The following is a 16209-nucleotide window of genomic DNA, read 5'->3' on the forward strand; positions in this document are numbered from 1 at the left end:
TCCCGAGGTGGGCACCACAACCCAGAGATAACGTGTCTGTGGTTAGGGCCATCAAGGGTTGTGGTGGGTGGAATGGCATCCCTGAATAGACTAGAGTGGGGTCTAGCCACCAGGTTAGGGAGCCCAGAAACTTCCTGGGGATAGTGAGCACCGAGTCCAGGCTCTCTCTGTGTGGTTGGTATATTGAAGCAAGCCAGGCTTGGAAGGGACGGAGGCGTAGCCTGGCATGCTTGGTCACGAAGGTGCAGGCAGGTATGTGACCTACTAGGCTGAGGCAGGTGTGCACTGACATTGTCAGGAAGGTTTGAAGACTTTGGATTATTGAAGCCATTGCCTGAAAATGCGACTGTGGGAGGTAGGCTGTCAAGGTTCTTTCCCCACTCTGAACTTTAGGGTACAGATGAGGGGACCTGCATGGACACTTCTAAGCTTAATTACTAGCTTAGATCTGGTATTGCCGCCACCATCCAGAATTTCAGTGTCTGGAGCACTCCCTATCCCCCCAAAACTTTCCCCTCCCTGGGTAGCCTTGAGGGACTTCACCAATTCCCTGGGGAACACAGATCCAAACCCCTTGGATCTTAAAACAAGGAGAAATTAACCATCCCCCGCTCCTTTCCCCCCCCCCCCCCACAAATCCCTGGTGAGTCCAGATCCAATCCCTTTGGATCTAAAAAAACAAGGAAAAATCAATCAGGTATTAAGAAAAAAGGCTTTTAATTAAAGAAAAGAAAGGTAAAAGAAAACCCTCTGGGAGAGATTAGCATACCAGCTACTCTCACAGACAACAGATTCAAAACATAGAGGATGTTCTCTTGGGCACAAATTTAGTTACACAAAAAGAAAAAATACTCAAATATCCAATTTGATTCTATCTCAATTTGCATAAGACAGGTTACAAAGAAATGAACAAACCTATTTATTCCTTTCTAAAACTTACTACTCTGATAAGAGGCTGGTTCCTTGATCTTTTCACTCCGGCTGAAACTGAAACTCTAAACAAAGGAAAAACTTCCCTCTTCCTTTTGAAACAACTTGTTCCCCCATTGGTTCCTCTGGTCAGGTGTTAGCTAGGCTAGGTGAACTTTTAACCCTTTACAGGTAAAAGAGGCATTAATCCTTAACCATCTGTTTATGACACCCCCCCAAATCTCAGACCGTGTGGAACCACAGTGGCGGCGATTTCTTCCTAGAACTTTATGTAAAACTACAAGATTTTTCACATTCCAAGGACAATTTAACCAGTTAATTCTGGGAAGCTTTCATGGGAAAGTGCATCAGCTACTTTGTTAGAAGCTCCTGAAATGTGTTGAATTTTAAAATCAAAATCTTGGAGAGCTAAACTCCATCGAAGAAGTTTTTTGTTGTTTCCCTTGGCAGTATGAAGCCACTTTAGCGCAGCATGGTCAGTTTGTAGCTGGAAACGCCGCCCTAAACGTATGGGCGTAGCTTTTCCAGGGCATACACAATGGCGTAGCATTCTTTTTCACTGATTGACCGGTGGCTTTCCCTCTCAGACAGTTTCTTGCTGAGAAACACGACAGGATGAAATTCTTGATCCAGTCCTTCCTGCATTAAAACTGCTCCTACACCACGCTCAGAAGCATTTGTGGTTACTAGGAATGGTTTGTCAAAGTCTGGGGCCCTTAGCACAGGGTCAGACATGAGTGTTGCCTTAAGCTGGTTAAAGGCCTTCTGGCACTCATCAGTCCACTTAACTGCATTTGGCTGTGTCTTTCTGGTCAGGTCTGTTAGTGGGGAAGCGATTTGACTGTAGTGTGGTACAAATCGCCTCTAATATCCGGCTAAGCCTAAGAAGGACTGGACCTGTTTCTTTGACTTTGGGACAGGCCACTTTTGGATAGCATCTAACTTGGCCTGTAGGGGATTTATTGTTCCTTGACCCACCTAGTGTCCAAGGTAAGTCACTCTGTTTTGGCCTATTTGATACTTTTTAGCCTTAACAGTTAGTCCTGCCTGCCTGATGCGCTCGAAGACTTTTTCCAGGTGTTCCAGGTGCTCCAGGTGTTCTGCCCATGAATCAGAAAAAATGGCCACATCGAAGTAGGCAACTGCAGATTCTCCCAATCCTGCTAGGAGACCATCTACAAGCCTTTGGAAGGTGGTGGGTGCATTTCACAGCCCGAAGGGAAGCACATTAAATTCATACACCCCTGCATGGGTGATGAAGGCTGACCTTTCCTTGGGTTTATCTAGCGGTACTTGCCAGTACCCCTTGGTTAAGTCTAATGTAGAGATGAACTGGGCATGTCCCAATTTCTCCAATAGCTCATCGGTGCGTGGCATTGGATAGTTGTTGGGACGAGTTACAGCATTTAGCTTACGGTAGTCCACGCAAAAGCATATTTCCCCATCTGGTTTGGGAACTAGAACCATGGGAGATGCCCATGCAGTGTTAGAAGGGTGGATTATACCCATCTGTAGCATGTTTTGGATCTCCCATTCTATAGCAGCTTGGGCATGAGGAGACACCCGGTAGGGTGTGGTTCTAATTGGGTAAGCATTACCTGTGTCAGTGGAGTGGTATGCCCGTTCAGTCCGTCCTGGGGTGGCTGAGAACATTGGTGTGAAGCTAGTGCACAGCTCCTTGATCTGTTGCCACTGCAGACGTTCCATGGTTGTGGAGAGGTTCACCTCTTCCACGTCACCATCACTTTTTCCTTCGTAGTAGACACCTTCAGGCCACTCAGCGTCATCTCCTCCCTGAGCTGTAAACTGACAAACCTTTGATTCTCTGGAATAAAAGGGCTTTAGAGAATTAACATGGTACACTTTAGGGTTGAGGTGGGGAATGCTATGAGATAGTTAACAGCTCCTAAGTGCTCTTGGATCGTGAATGGCCCTTTGCTTCCATCTTATGGACCTGTTGCGCCTTCAAGACCATAACCTGGTCCCCTACTTTGAAGGAACGCTCTGGTATGTTTATCATACCAGGCCTTTTGCTCTTCCTGAGCATCCTTTAGGTTTTCTTTAGCAAGAGTGTCGGAGGGTGCTTTGTAGGTTGCTTACAAGGTCTAGAATGTTCCTGGAGAAGGCGTAAACCCCTCCCATTGCTGCTTCACCAACTGTAATGGCCCCTTAACCTCGTGGCCATACACAAGTTCAAATGGTGAAAACCCTAAACTGGGATGTGGCACAGCCCTGTAGACAAAAAGCAACTGCTGCAACACTAGGTCCCAATCATTGGAGTGTTCATTTATGAATTTACATATCATGGCCCCCAAAGTTCCATTAAACCTTTCCACCAGGCCATTGGTTTGATGGTGGGAAGGGGTGGCAACCAAGTGATTCACTCCATGAGCTTCCCACAGATTTTTTATGGTCCCTCCCAGGAAATTAGTTCCTGAATCTGTAAGGACCAACATACCCTGGCAAAAACGTCTGCTAAGGCCTGGCACACAGTTTTAGCCCTGGTGTTGCTTAGAGCTACTGCTTCCGGCCATCGGGTAGCAAAATCCATGAAAGTCAGTATGTACTGCTTTCCTCTGGGTGTCTTTTTTGGGAAAGGACCCAGAATATCCACAGCTACTTGCTGAAATGGGACGTCAATTATGGGGAGTGGCTGGAGAGGGGCTTTGACCTGGTCTTGGGGCTTTCCCACTCGTTGGCACACCTCACAAGATCGGACATAATTAGCAACATCCTTGCCCATTCCCTCCCAGTGGAAAGACTTCCCCAGCCAGTCCTTGATTCTGTTCACCTCGGAATGACCATGGGATAAGCTCAAGAGCTTTACCCGGTACTTAGTTGGAACTACCAATGGTCTTTGAGGATGCCAGTCTTCCTGATGTCCACCAGAAAGAGTCTCCTTGTATAAAAGTCCTTGTTCTACAACAAACCGGGATCTGTTAGAAGAGCTGAGAGGCAGTTGGGTGCTCCGTGCCACCATCCAAGCTTTCTGAAGGCTGTCATCTGCTTCCTGCTCAGCCTGGAACTGTTCCTTTGAGGCTGGAGACATCAGTTCCTCCTTACACTGTGGACTTGGGCTTGGTCCCTCTGGAAGTGATGTAGGTGATGGTTGTTTTAGTTGATTGTGAACCGCTTTCCGCTGGTGCACTATGTGATATTTCAGGCTCTGGCTGAGCCTCTTGGGTAGGGTTGTCCGCTGGTACTGCCAGTTCAGGCCTGCTGGTGCCCTCTGGTGTTGGAGTTGTAGATGGGTTTTCAAGCGCTGGAGTCAGTGCTGGCAATGGTTCTGGGACTGGATTCACTATGGCTGTAGCATTCATGGGTAGAAGATCCGGTTCCACCACCTCTGTCTGGGTCTCTGGTAACACAGATGGGGCCCTGGTGGACGGCTCAGGAACAAGGATGGGTGTGGAAGCTTGCTTGGCCTGGCTGCCTGTGACCATTCCCACCCTCTTGGCCAGCTTCACATGGTTGGCCAAATCTTCCCCCAGTAGCATGGGGATGGGATAATTGTCATAGACTGCAAAAGTCCACATTCCTGACCAGCCCTTGTACTGGACAGGCAACTCAGCTGTAGGCAAGTTTAAAGATATTGACGTGAATGGATGAATTGTCACCTGGGCTTCGGGGTTGATGAATTTGGGGTCCACTAAGGACTGGTGGATAGCTGACACTTGTGCCCCAGTGTCTCTCCATGTGATAACCTTTTTTCCGCCCACTCTCAAGGTTTCCCTTCGCTTTGAGGGTATTTGAGAAGCATCTGGGCCTGGGGATCTTTGGTGTGATTGTGGTGTAATGAACTGTAATCGGTTGGTATTTTTGGGGCAGTGGGCCTTTATATGTCCCAGTTCATTATATTTAAAACATCGCCCAGTTGATAGGTCACTGGGCCGAGGTGGATTGCTGGAGACTGGTGAGGTGGGACAATAAGGGGTCTGGGGTTTTCCTTGGGTTGTAGGTGGGGCCTTGGGTTGCCCTCGGTGATAGGGTTTAGTTTCGGTTTGCCACCTCTGATAATCGCTCCAACTGCTAGTAGTTTTTTTCTCTTCTGCCACTTCCACCCATTTGGCTCCAATCTCCCCTGCCTCGGTTACAGTTTTGGGCTTCCCATCTAGGATGTCCCTTTCTATTTCCTCAGGAACACCCTCTAAGAACTGCTCAATTTGAAATTAGGAAGGATAGCTCTTCCAGAGAGTTAGCACTTGCTCCTGATATCCAGGCATCCCAATTCTTTCCAATGTGGTAGGCACGTTGGGTAAATGACACATCTGGTTTCCACCTTAGGGCTCTGAACTGCCGATGGGCATGCTCAAGTGTTAGTCCCATTCTGATTCTGGCCTTGGTTTGAAAAAGTTTATAATCGTTCGTGTGTTCCTTAGGCATTTCAGCCGCCACCTCTGCTAAAGGTCCACTGAGCTGTGGCTTCAGCTCTATCATGTACTAGTCTGTAGGGATGCTGTACCCATGGCAGGCCCTTTTGAAATTTTCTAAGAAGGCCTCAGTATCATCACCTGCCTTGTAGGTGGGGAATTTTCTGGGATGGGAAACAATACCTGGAGAAGGGTTGTTAGAGTTGGCTGGTAACTCCTGCTTAGCCCTTGCTAATTCCAGGGCATGCTTGGGGGCCTCCCTCTGGATCTCCATAGCCCTCTGGTGTTCAGCCTCTTTGGCTTTCTCTTCTCTTTCTCTTGCCTCCATCTCTTTCTGTTTCTCCTCCATAGCTCTTTTGTGGGCAGCCTCAGCTCTGGTCATCTGTCTGTCATGTTCCTTTTGGCTCTCCTCAGCCTAGAGTTTGGCTAACTCTAGTTGTTGTTGTATGTTTTTTTTCCTCTTTGCCTGACATTTTTCCCTGCTCTGCCTGAGCTATCTTGGTTTGCGAGGCAAAAAAAACCCCCACAGCTTTTAACTGGACTTCTCAGAATGAGAAGAAACCAGAAAAACTGGTTTGTAACTTGTCTTTTGCAAATTGTTAATCACCCTCCAACTAAGCCCAGCTGGAAATCCTTTCTAACAAAGCCTTGTTAGAAAAACCTTTTATCTGTTTGCCTTCAGGGTCTCTCTCCTTTACTGCTTCCCCAGCATCTCAAAGGAGGAAAAAAAAATCTGGATTTTAGTTCCTAAAAAATTCCTCACCACTGCTCACCATATCAAGGTTCCTTCCCCACTCTGAACTTTAGGGTACAAATGAGGGGACCTGCATGGACACTTCTAAACTTAATTACTAGCTTAGATCTGGTATCGCCGCCACCATCCAGAATTTCAGTGTCTGGAGCACTCCCTATCCCCCTAAAACTTTCCCCTCCCTGGGTAGCCTTGAGGGACTTCACCAATTCCCTGGGGAACACAGATCCAAACCCCTTGGATCTTAAAACAAGGAGAAATTAACCATCCCCCGCTCCTTCCCCCCCCCAAATCCCTGATGAGTCCAGATCCAATCCCTTTGGATCTAAAAAAACAAGGAAAAATCAATCAGGTATTAAGAAAAAAGGCTTTTAATTAAAGAAAAGATAGGTAAAAGAAAACCCTCTGGGAGAGATTAGCATACCAGCTACTCTCACAGACAACAGATTCAAAACACAGAGGATGTTCCCTTGGGCACAAATTTAGTTACACAAAAAAAAGAAAACTCAAATATCCAATTTGATTCTAGCTCAATTTGCATAAGACAGGTTACAAAGAAATAAACAAAAACCTATTTATTCCTTTCTAAAACTTACTAGTCTGATAACACTGCTCTACAGCCAAAATGCTTCTGAAATAAATGTAGTCCAATTTTACTAATTCTGGGTCACTGAGAACGAAAATGATGCTTAAAATTGTTGATTGGCTCTAGTTTTCAAGATATGCTATTGGGTTAGTATATACGACCCTTGACTTGGGAATGGCGGAGGATAAGTGAGTTATAAAAGGAAGGGATCTCAATTTAAACCAGAAATGACTAAAATACATCTTTGACTAGATCTATGAATAAATCTATGACTGGGTTTGGACAGTACTTGCTTTTTAGGCAAAACAATGAATGATGCAATCTGAAGCTGGTATTGCGTCATACATGATATGAATTGCATCATGTTATTCCTAGAAGTCATGGCTGATGCAATCATAACGAAGCTTACATCACTCTGCTGAACAAATTGCCCTATATCAGCTCTAGAAATCATACAGTGTCGAGCTCTCTTATTTGTCAGTGTTTGATTTTGCAAAGGGACACATTTCTGTTTAGCCAAAGTGAGCAGAGATGCCTCGTACTTGTGTGAACAGTGCAGATAACTGCTGCTATGTTTGTGGTGAAGTGACTTTTGCATCACAAAAGCGCAGTATAACCACTCTGGTTAAGAAAGACTATCACCTTTATTTTGGCTGCAAAATTGGAGATCAGGACAAGAGGTGGGCCCCACACATATGCTGCAACACTTGTGCAACAAATCTTCGCCAGTGGTTGAACAAGAAAAGGAAATCTATGCCTTTTGCACTGCCAATGATTTGGAGATAGCCAACAAATCATACCAGCAATTGTTACTTCTGCACGGTGCCTCCAGTTGGGAAAGGTGTGTCAAAGAAGAAAAAGTGGACTGTGCATTATCCAAACATTCCATCAGCTATACGCCCAGTACCCCACGGAGAAGGACTGCTGGTTCCTGATGCACCAGAATCATTCTCACTTGAGTCAGACGAGGAAGAGGATGAAACATCTGGTCCTGAACCATCACTGTCACAGGACCCACATTTTCTCCCATCCTCCTCCTCTGAACCACACCTCATAACACAAGGTGAACTGAATCACCTTGTCAGGGATTTGGAACTACCCAAGAGTAAGGCAGAGCTGTTGGGCTCCAGACTACAGCAGTGGAATCTCCTGGCAGGCTATCAGGGCAAATGGAGCCCATCAATGCTTGCAGACTACTGCTGGACAGTGACAAGAGATGCTCCATTTAATGAATACAAGAGACAAGCCAAGAAGCGCCGAGTAGACACTGAATAGGACTAAACTATGTACATAATAGTTTTTTGCCTTTTGTTTCCTAATAAATTTTATTTATATAACCCTTTTGCTGATTTTTAAAGTGTTACATAAACAGGACAGGTGAAATATTATCATGTAAAGCAACCATAAACACATGAAAAGACCTAGTTTTACAATTTATGATTAAAACTCTACTATCTACACAATATAAATAGACATAAAATGTAAAAACTTAAATATCTTAGAAACAGTAACCAGTTGTTTTAATTGTCATATTTTAATTCAGCACATCAAAATACATAATAAATAGCACATTTTATCTCTGAAGCAGACGACTTCTCAAAAATTGTAGACCAGTGTAAGAGGCTGATTCCTTGATCTTTTCACTCCAGCTGAAACTGAAACTCTAAACAAAGGAAAAACTTTCCTCCTTTCTTTTGAAACATTTTGTTCCCCCATTGGTTCCTCTGGTCAGGTGGTAGCTAGGCTAGGTGAACTTTTTAACCCTTTACAGGTAAAAGAGGCATTAACTTTTAAACATCTGTTTATGACACAGGCTCTGGCCAGATTGGAGTCCAGAACTGCTCCAAAGAAGTCTATTTTCTGTGTGAGTGAGACAGTAAACTTTTCTGTGTTGATCATGAGGCCTAAGCTCCTGAAGAGGTCTCTGACGATGCGCAGGTGCTGTGATACTTGCCACTGGGAAGTCCCTCAAATGAGCCAGTCATCGAGATACGGGTAGACGTGTACTCGACAACGACGGAGGGAAGCGGTGACTATAGCCATGCATTTTGTGAAGACACGCAAAGCTGTAGAAAGGCCAAACGAAAGTACAGTGAACTGAAAGTGTTGGTGGTTGACCACAAAACGGAGGTACCGTCTGTGTAGTGGATAAATTGCGATGTGGAAATACGCGTCCTTCATATCGAGGGCGGAATACCAATCTCCTGGATCCAGGGACAGGATAATGGTCCCCAGGGATACTATGCGTAACTTCAGCTTTATCATGAATTTGTTGAGTTCTCGCAGGCCTAGGATCGGTCGTAGACCTCCCTTTGCCTTGGGGATTAAGAAGTTGCGGGAATAAAACCCCTTGCCTCACATCCTTTGGCATCTCCTCTATGGCTCCCATGGCTAGGAGCGACTGGACCTCTTGTAAGAGGAATTGCTCATGAGAGGGGTCCCTGAAGAGGGATGGGTAGGGAGGGTGGGAAGGCAGGGTTGAAGCAAACTGGAGGTGGTATCCCCCTTCCACCGTGTGCAGGACCCAACGATCTGAAGTTAGCTGGGACCAGGCAGGGAGGAATTGGGAGAGGTGGCTGAAAAACGGAGGAGAAGGATCCAGTAGGGTAACTGGTGGGCCGTTCTCAGGCGTCCCATCAAAAAGTTTTGCTTGGGCCCCGCTGGTGGTTTAGGGGGCACCTGATTTTGAGCTCGAGGGCCAGACTGTCTCAGACGATTCCCCCTGCCACGCTTTCTGGTAAAGTCCTGACACAGCCTAGGCTGGGAATAAGGACAATTAGCTGGGGCTGGAAGGTCCTGCATTGGGTCACTGGTGTGTGCATGCCCAGCAAGCGCATTATAATGCGATTGTCCTTCAGACTTTGCAACCTGGGGTCAGTCTTGTCTGAGAAAAGACCCTGGCCTTCAAAGGGTAAATCCTGAATAGTTGGTTGCAATTCAGGGGGAAGGCCCGATACTTGGAGCCAGGAGATACGCCTCATCGTCACTCCTGACGCCAGAGTTCTGGCTGCAGAGTCCGCTGCATCCAGAGAGGCCTGGAGGGGAGGTTCTCGCTACCTTTTTACCCTCCTCAAGTAGGGCCGTGAATTCTTGATGGGACTCCTGGGGAAGAAGCTCCGTAAACTTCCCCAAGGACACCCAAGTGTTAAAGTTATACCTACTTAGGAGGGCTTGTTGGTTCGCCACCTTAAGTAGGAGGCCCCGCAGAGTATATTTTGCGGCCAAGGAGGTCCATACGCCTAACCCTCCTTTGACTTAGGAGCCGGGGCTTGTTGGCCATGACGCTCCCGTTCGTTCACCGATTGGACAACTAGAGAGCAAGGAGGTGGGTGAGTGTAGAGATATTCATTCTCCTTTGAGGGGACCATATATTTTCTCTCTACTCCCCTTGCTGTAGGTGGAATTGAAGCTGGGGATTGCCAATTGGTGTCCACATTAGCCTGTATGGTGCGGATGAACGGAAGAGCGGCTCTAGTAAGTGCATCAGCCAACAGGATGTCCACGACCGGGTCCTCTATTTCAGGGACCTCCTCCACCTGCAAGTTCATATTCTAAGCCACTCGTCTCAAAAGGTCCTGATGGGCCCTGAGGTCGATTGGTGAAGGGCCTGAGGAGGATGTCCCCGCCACCACCTCATCAGGTGAGGAAGAGGAGAGGCCCGGGACCAAAGGGTCCTGTGGTGGCTCCTGTACTTGAGGGGCGTCATCTGCATCCAGTGGAACCTCGGTGACTGCAGATGGAATTGGAGCCTCATCCGTGCCCGTAGGGTGGGGGCGGCTTACTGTTGCCTCTGGTACCCGGTGTTCTGACGGGGCCGACCGTTGAGCCACTGATGATGCACCTTGGCTTTGGTGGTATGTCCATGGTGTCCAGAAGGACCAGTGATGAGGCCCTTGCTCGTGGCTCTGTCTTTCTGGGAATATATGGCTGGGAACGTCAGAGTCACGCTCCTGTTGATAGGATGCGCCACCAGCCTGGGATGACACCAATGTGCGTCTGGAAGGCCACAGCAGTGCCGACAGACCCTGGAAGGGTGCCACTGTTCTTGATGCTCGGGCCCGGGGTGGTGCCGAGAACTATAACGGCATTGTGAACGAGACCAGGACCTTCTACTGTATCGAGGCCGGGAGGTCGACCGAGATCACGAGTCCCTTCGTCTGGAGTGACTGCGGGATACATGGTGCCGAGATCGGTGCCATGAGCTGGATCAGTACCAGGAGCATCTGTCCGGCGAACGAGATGTAGAATGGTGCCACAAGCGCGACCGGTACCGTGATGGAGAGCGGTGCCAGGACTGAGAGCGGTGCCGGGAGCGGGAACGGCGTGATCGAGAGCATCTGCGAGACCAGGATCTTGAACGACGTCTCTCTGGTGAACCAACGGAAGGAGGCCTTACCATGGCCGGCTTACCGATGGATTGTATAAGCCACACCGGCGGTGCCGGGGGTTGAGGCCGTGTTGACTCCGTCATTGCGATGAGCTCCCTTGCTGTGGAGAACGTCTCCGGTGTAGAAGGGAGGGCAAGCTCAACCACAGCATGAGCCGGGGAGCTGTCAGGCACCAGACTCGATGACCCTTGTGGGACCGGAATTGACGTTGCCGAGCTTGGCGGAGGCGCAATCTGCAGTGCCACAGTAGATGACGGTGCCAGACGAACCGTCTTGGAAGAGCGCTCCTTCCGTGGAGCAGAAGCTGAAGCACTATGTTGCTTCTTGGGTCTTGGGGACAGGGAGCGGTGCCGAGCAGATGTCTGTACCGGTAAGGGTCCGTGCCGGGACTTCTTCTCGGTACTGGAGCGGTCCGGGGCCGAAGGGGCGCTCCTTACAGAAAGAGTCTGTTGGGCGCTCGATGCAGACGCTGCAGGACTAAGTGCCGACTCCATGAGGAGCTGTTTCAACCAAAAGTCCCACTCCTCCTTCATCCTTGGTTTAAACGACTTGCAGATGCAGCACTTATCGGCAAGGTGGGATTCCCCATGGCACTTGAGGCAGGAGTCGTGGGGATGCCCTATTGGCATCAGCTTTTGGCATGCCGAGAACGGTTTGAATCCCGGTGCCTTGGGCATGGGCCCGCACCGCGGTGGAGGAAAGGGGCTAATCCCCGATCCCCCCTTAAACTATATACACTAATTATAAAGACAACAACTAATATTAACTATAACTACAAGAACTTGAACTATACACACAACAACAGCAAAGAACTATGAGTAGCTAGGGATGTGGAGATCAGCAAAGCCACACTCCACAGTTCCAATGACCGTCACGGGCGGTAAGAAGGAACTGAAGGGCCGTTGAGTCGGCAGGGGTATATATCCAGCGCCATAACGGCGCCACTCCAGGGGGCGCCCAGCTGACCGAGTGTTGCTGGGGTAAAAATCTTCCGATGAGTGTGCACGCAGCGCACACACACCTAATTGGAATCGATATGAGCATGCACTCAAAGAACGTTGATACCTATGGTCAGATTTCTCGTGGCAGGCTGGATAAGGGCTATGAATGGGACACACATCAGTGCCGTGCGAAGATAAATGAGTGAGGCAGGCATACCAGAAGGCAAGGGAATCAAACCGTCACTCTGATGCTCCACTGAAGACCTGCCGCTTCTATAAGGAACTGGATGCCATCTTCAGTGGCACCCCCACCTCCACCACCAAGAGCCCCACAGATACTTTGGCAAGACTGGAGACAGGGGACATCGGAATTAACTCCGAGGACAAAATCATGGACAAGGAGGTCAAGTTGGAGGACAATGTGGAGCAGACAGCAGGTTCTCCAGTGGCACGAGTCAGCAACCTTTCTCCCCTCCGGAGAGGTCTGGCTAGCCCCACCAGTTGGTGCTGCTCAGTTATGAGGCAGAGCTGTCCTTTGCTTTGTATATTCTACAAGTGGGTGAAGGGATAGAAACGTACAAGACTAATTTTGTTTGCCTGTGCTTCACATTCCCCTGTGCAGCTAAGCAGTGCAGAGGAACAATGTGGTAATGCACAGTGAGATTTCACGGGAATTCTCCAAAGGAAACTTTACCGGAGGTACTCGCCAATACTCTGCCAAAGGTTCCTTGGCAGAGCTGCTTTGTTCCTTACCCCATTGTAAGAAGCTTTCCCGTGTGTGCAGGGACCAACGCGGCACACAGGCGAGCAGCCCAGGGACCCCGTCTGAAGCTGCACGCATGCAGGAGATGCACCCTTGCTTACTCTCAGCAGTGAGAGACCAGCTTCAATGACCCTTGGCGGTGGAAAATGGTGGCAGTTTACAATATTGTCCCCAGCCACCTTCAGTGAGCCTCTTAAAACACCACCTACACCTTTCCCCCACACACACTTTTTGCCTGCACTGTTAGGCTAACATATTTCAGGTTGCTCCACCAAGCTCATCTCCGTTGTAGATCTATTTAACTAGTCAAACCAGGGATAATATGGCCAGTCAGTCATATAGCACCAGAAGGCAGCCATTAGAATTGCCAAATCTGGAATGCTCAACGACTACTTCTATTGAATCCCGATAAACACAGTCAGGGGATAGGAAGGGAGGAGGCATAGTAAATGACACAAACTCCCTTCCCCCGGCCACAAAACCCAAGCAAACCAATTTATCCAGGACTTAGTAAACATTTGGAACATTTCATTTGACCACCTCCCTTAGAGGCACAACTGAGCTATCAATAAGGCAACACTTCACTCATGCGTCTATTCCCTTCATTTAGCAGTCGCATACCAGGGCGCACATCCCTCTAAAAAGTAAGTTACAGAAAGTAATTAAAATAATTTATTAAAATCAACATGTTTACATTTGTACATTCCACATACTGCTGGATATGTTCACTGACATACCGAGCAAGAAGTCAAGAGAGCAGAAGGGTAAGTGTGAAAGTTGCCATAGCAGCAAGCTTAATCCAGGGATACTGTTAGTTGTGTAACTGGCCATTAACCTAGGCTAGCTATCTGCTGCATTCTCCCTTTGCAAGTAGCAGCACATTTCATAATCTGTATTCAGAGGACAAAGCTATTAGCTTACAGTTCAGACAACGTTCTACACCAATGAAACCGTCGTCATTAGTAATTCATAGGTAATAGTAGAACAGGTGACATGAATTCATTCATTATTGCCAATGTACTTTTAATGTAAAAAATTATGATGTAACTGAAAATTTAGATCATGCTGATATAGAATGATCAGACTAAAGCTAACTGGGAAAGAATGAGTCATATTATTGTAGAAAACAAAACTACCAGAGTTACAGCTTTTTAAAAAAATTACTCATGGTAAGACGTACAGAAAGACTGATCAAACATTTTGTTGCAAAGTCTGAGCCTTGGTTCAGAGTTAAGCCTTCATATAAGAATGTATAATGAAGGCATTAAACTGCTTTTATGCACATATTCCCACTGCAGTAGGATAAAAGATACCAGTCACATAATAATGATTCATAATGAAAACTAATATTTTAATGAACCCAAGAAAGACATGGCTGAGGATGCATTTAAAGCTCTTAAGGCTACAATCCAGAACTTCCAGTGTGCTGTAGCAGTGACCACATGGGATGTGAACACATGGGCTGCAGCATCACATTTTGAGGCCTTGTCTACACTAACAGTGTTCAGCGAAGATGCTACCTACACCAATGGGAAAGCTTCTCCCGGCAATGTACGTACTCCACTTCCCCAAGAAGTGGTAGCTATACTGACAGGAGAAGCCCTCCTGTTGACATAGGACTGTCTTCACCAGGAGTTCGGTTGGTATAACTGTGTCGCTCAAGGTTGTGGATTTCCACACCCCTGAGCAATACTGTTATATCAATGTAAATTTGTAGCGTAGACCAGGGCTGACTTGCACAGCAGTAACTTGCTGTATGAACAAGTCTTTAGTGAAATGTGACATGACCCCCCTCTACAAAATAAAGTTTGAGAGAGAGAGAGAGAGAGAGAGAGAGACACTTCAATGAGCATCAAAGAGTCCTGTGGCACCTTACAGACTAACAGACATATTGGAGCATGAGCTTTCATAGGTGAATATCCACTTCGTCAGATGCATGTAGTGGAAATCTGGTAATTTCCACTACATGCATCCGGCGAAGTGGTATTCACCCACGAAAGCTCATGCTCCAATACGCCTGTTAGTCTATAAGGTACCACAGGACTCTCTGCTGCTTTTACAGATCCGGACTAATACGGCTATACCTCTGATACTTCAAAGAGCATAAAAATCTCATCTCATAAACTTTGTTATGTACAGTACATAAAAAGTAACTGTCTCAAACACATGGGTATGGAATTTATCAAGAATATTCTTGTAGTACAGTCAAATTGCGTGACAATTTATTGACAGATTAAGGACAATGGATTGAAATCCTTTACAGGCATAATTTGGACTGTTCACTGCTGTTTCTAGCCTCTAATTTGAGCAGAACACTGGATTCTGAAGTGCAGTTTTTGTTATATCAATTATTTTCCACCTCCTTTTTGCTTCAGATAAGGAGGAAAGCAGACAGTAAATCAGGACAAGACAACGGTCAGGTTTTTGGTTTTTTTTTCGGGGTGGGGAGGGAGCAGAGAAAAGTTGTTATCCTTTCCAACCAGGACAAATGTGCACACACTAGCCTAAGCAGGTGACTAAAGAAGAGCCTCCCTAATTGTGAGTTACCTGAAATTCTAGGTCAACATTCAGGGCAGGTTTACACTACAGGGAAAAGTCTATCTAAGCCATGCAATTTGAGTTACGTTAGTAGCGTAACTCAAGTCGACATAGCTTAGGTCTACTTACTGCGGGGGCCACACCACACTGGATTGATGAGAGAAACTCCCTCATCGACTCCCCTTACTCTTCTCCTTCTGGTGGAGTACCGGAGTCGATTGGAGAATGATCAGCAGTCAATTTAGCGGGTCTTCACTAGACCCACTAAATCAACCCTGTGGATCGATTGCCGCAGCACCGTTCCCACCAGTAGTGGAGTCAAGACCTCAGTGAGATTTCATTATGTGCTAGTAGCAGGCAGTACAGAAAGCTCCGAGCTGGGTGCTGAAGCAAAAAGGAAACTCAACCGGAGAAGTTTGTTTCATGTTGATAACAGCTATCATATGAATCTGAAATTGTAGGGACAACACAAGATGGGAAGAAGATTCAACTCCTGCAGTAGTGCTGAACAGTATCATTGTTACAATGCTGTGTTTTATATTCCATGCTGAAATTTTTATTGGGAAGCTTACCAAAGATGTAAATTACTAGAGAGGACGACAGGAGCATTTTGACGACAGGAGCATTTTGAATTGACTCCAGAACCAGCAATGATTGAATAAATTGCTAGAACAAGAAAAGCGGCAGAGATTGCAAGACAGCTGATGTGAAAGCATACACACTGAGGGAATAGCGTCTCAAAGGCAAAAATAAACCAGAAAAATGGGACTTCCAAGTCATAGCTGGTGTCATTTCTTATCTAACTTGTCAGCAGGGCTGCTGACACCAACCATCTCTAATGAATCCCTCTCAGAGGCAGTAAACAAAGACTCAACATGTTCTTTATGATAGAAAGCGTTACTAGCTAAAACAGAGAAGTTCCAACCCGCCCTGAATTTAGAT

The sequence above is a fragment of the Gopherus flavomarginatus genome, chromosome 1 (genome assembly GCF_025201925.1).
Source record: "Gopherus flavomarginatus isolate rGopFla2 chromosome 1, rGopFla2.mat.asm, whole genome shotgun sequence".
Taxonomy (NCBI): Eukaryota; Metazoa; Chordata; order Testudines; family Testudinidae; genus Gopherus; species Gopherus flavomarginatus.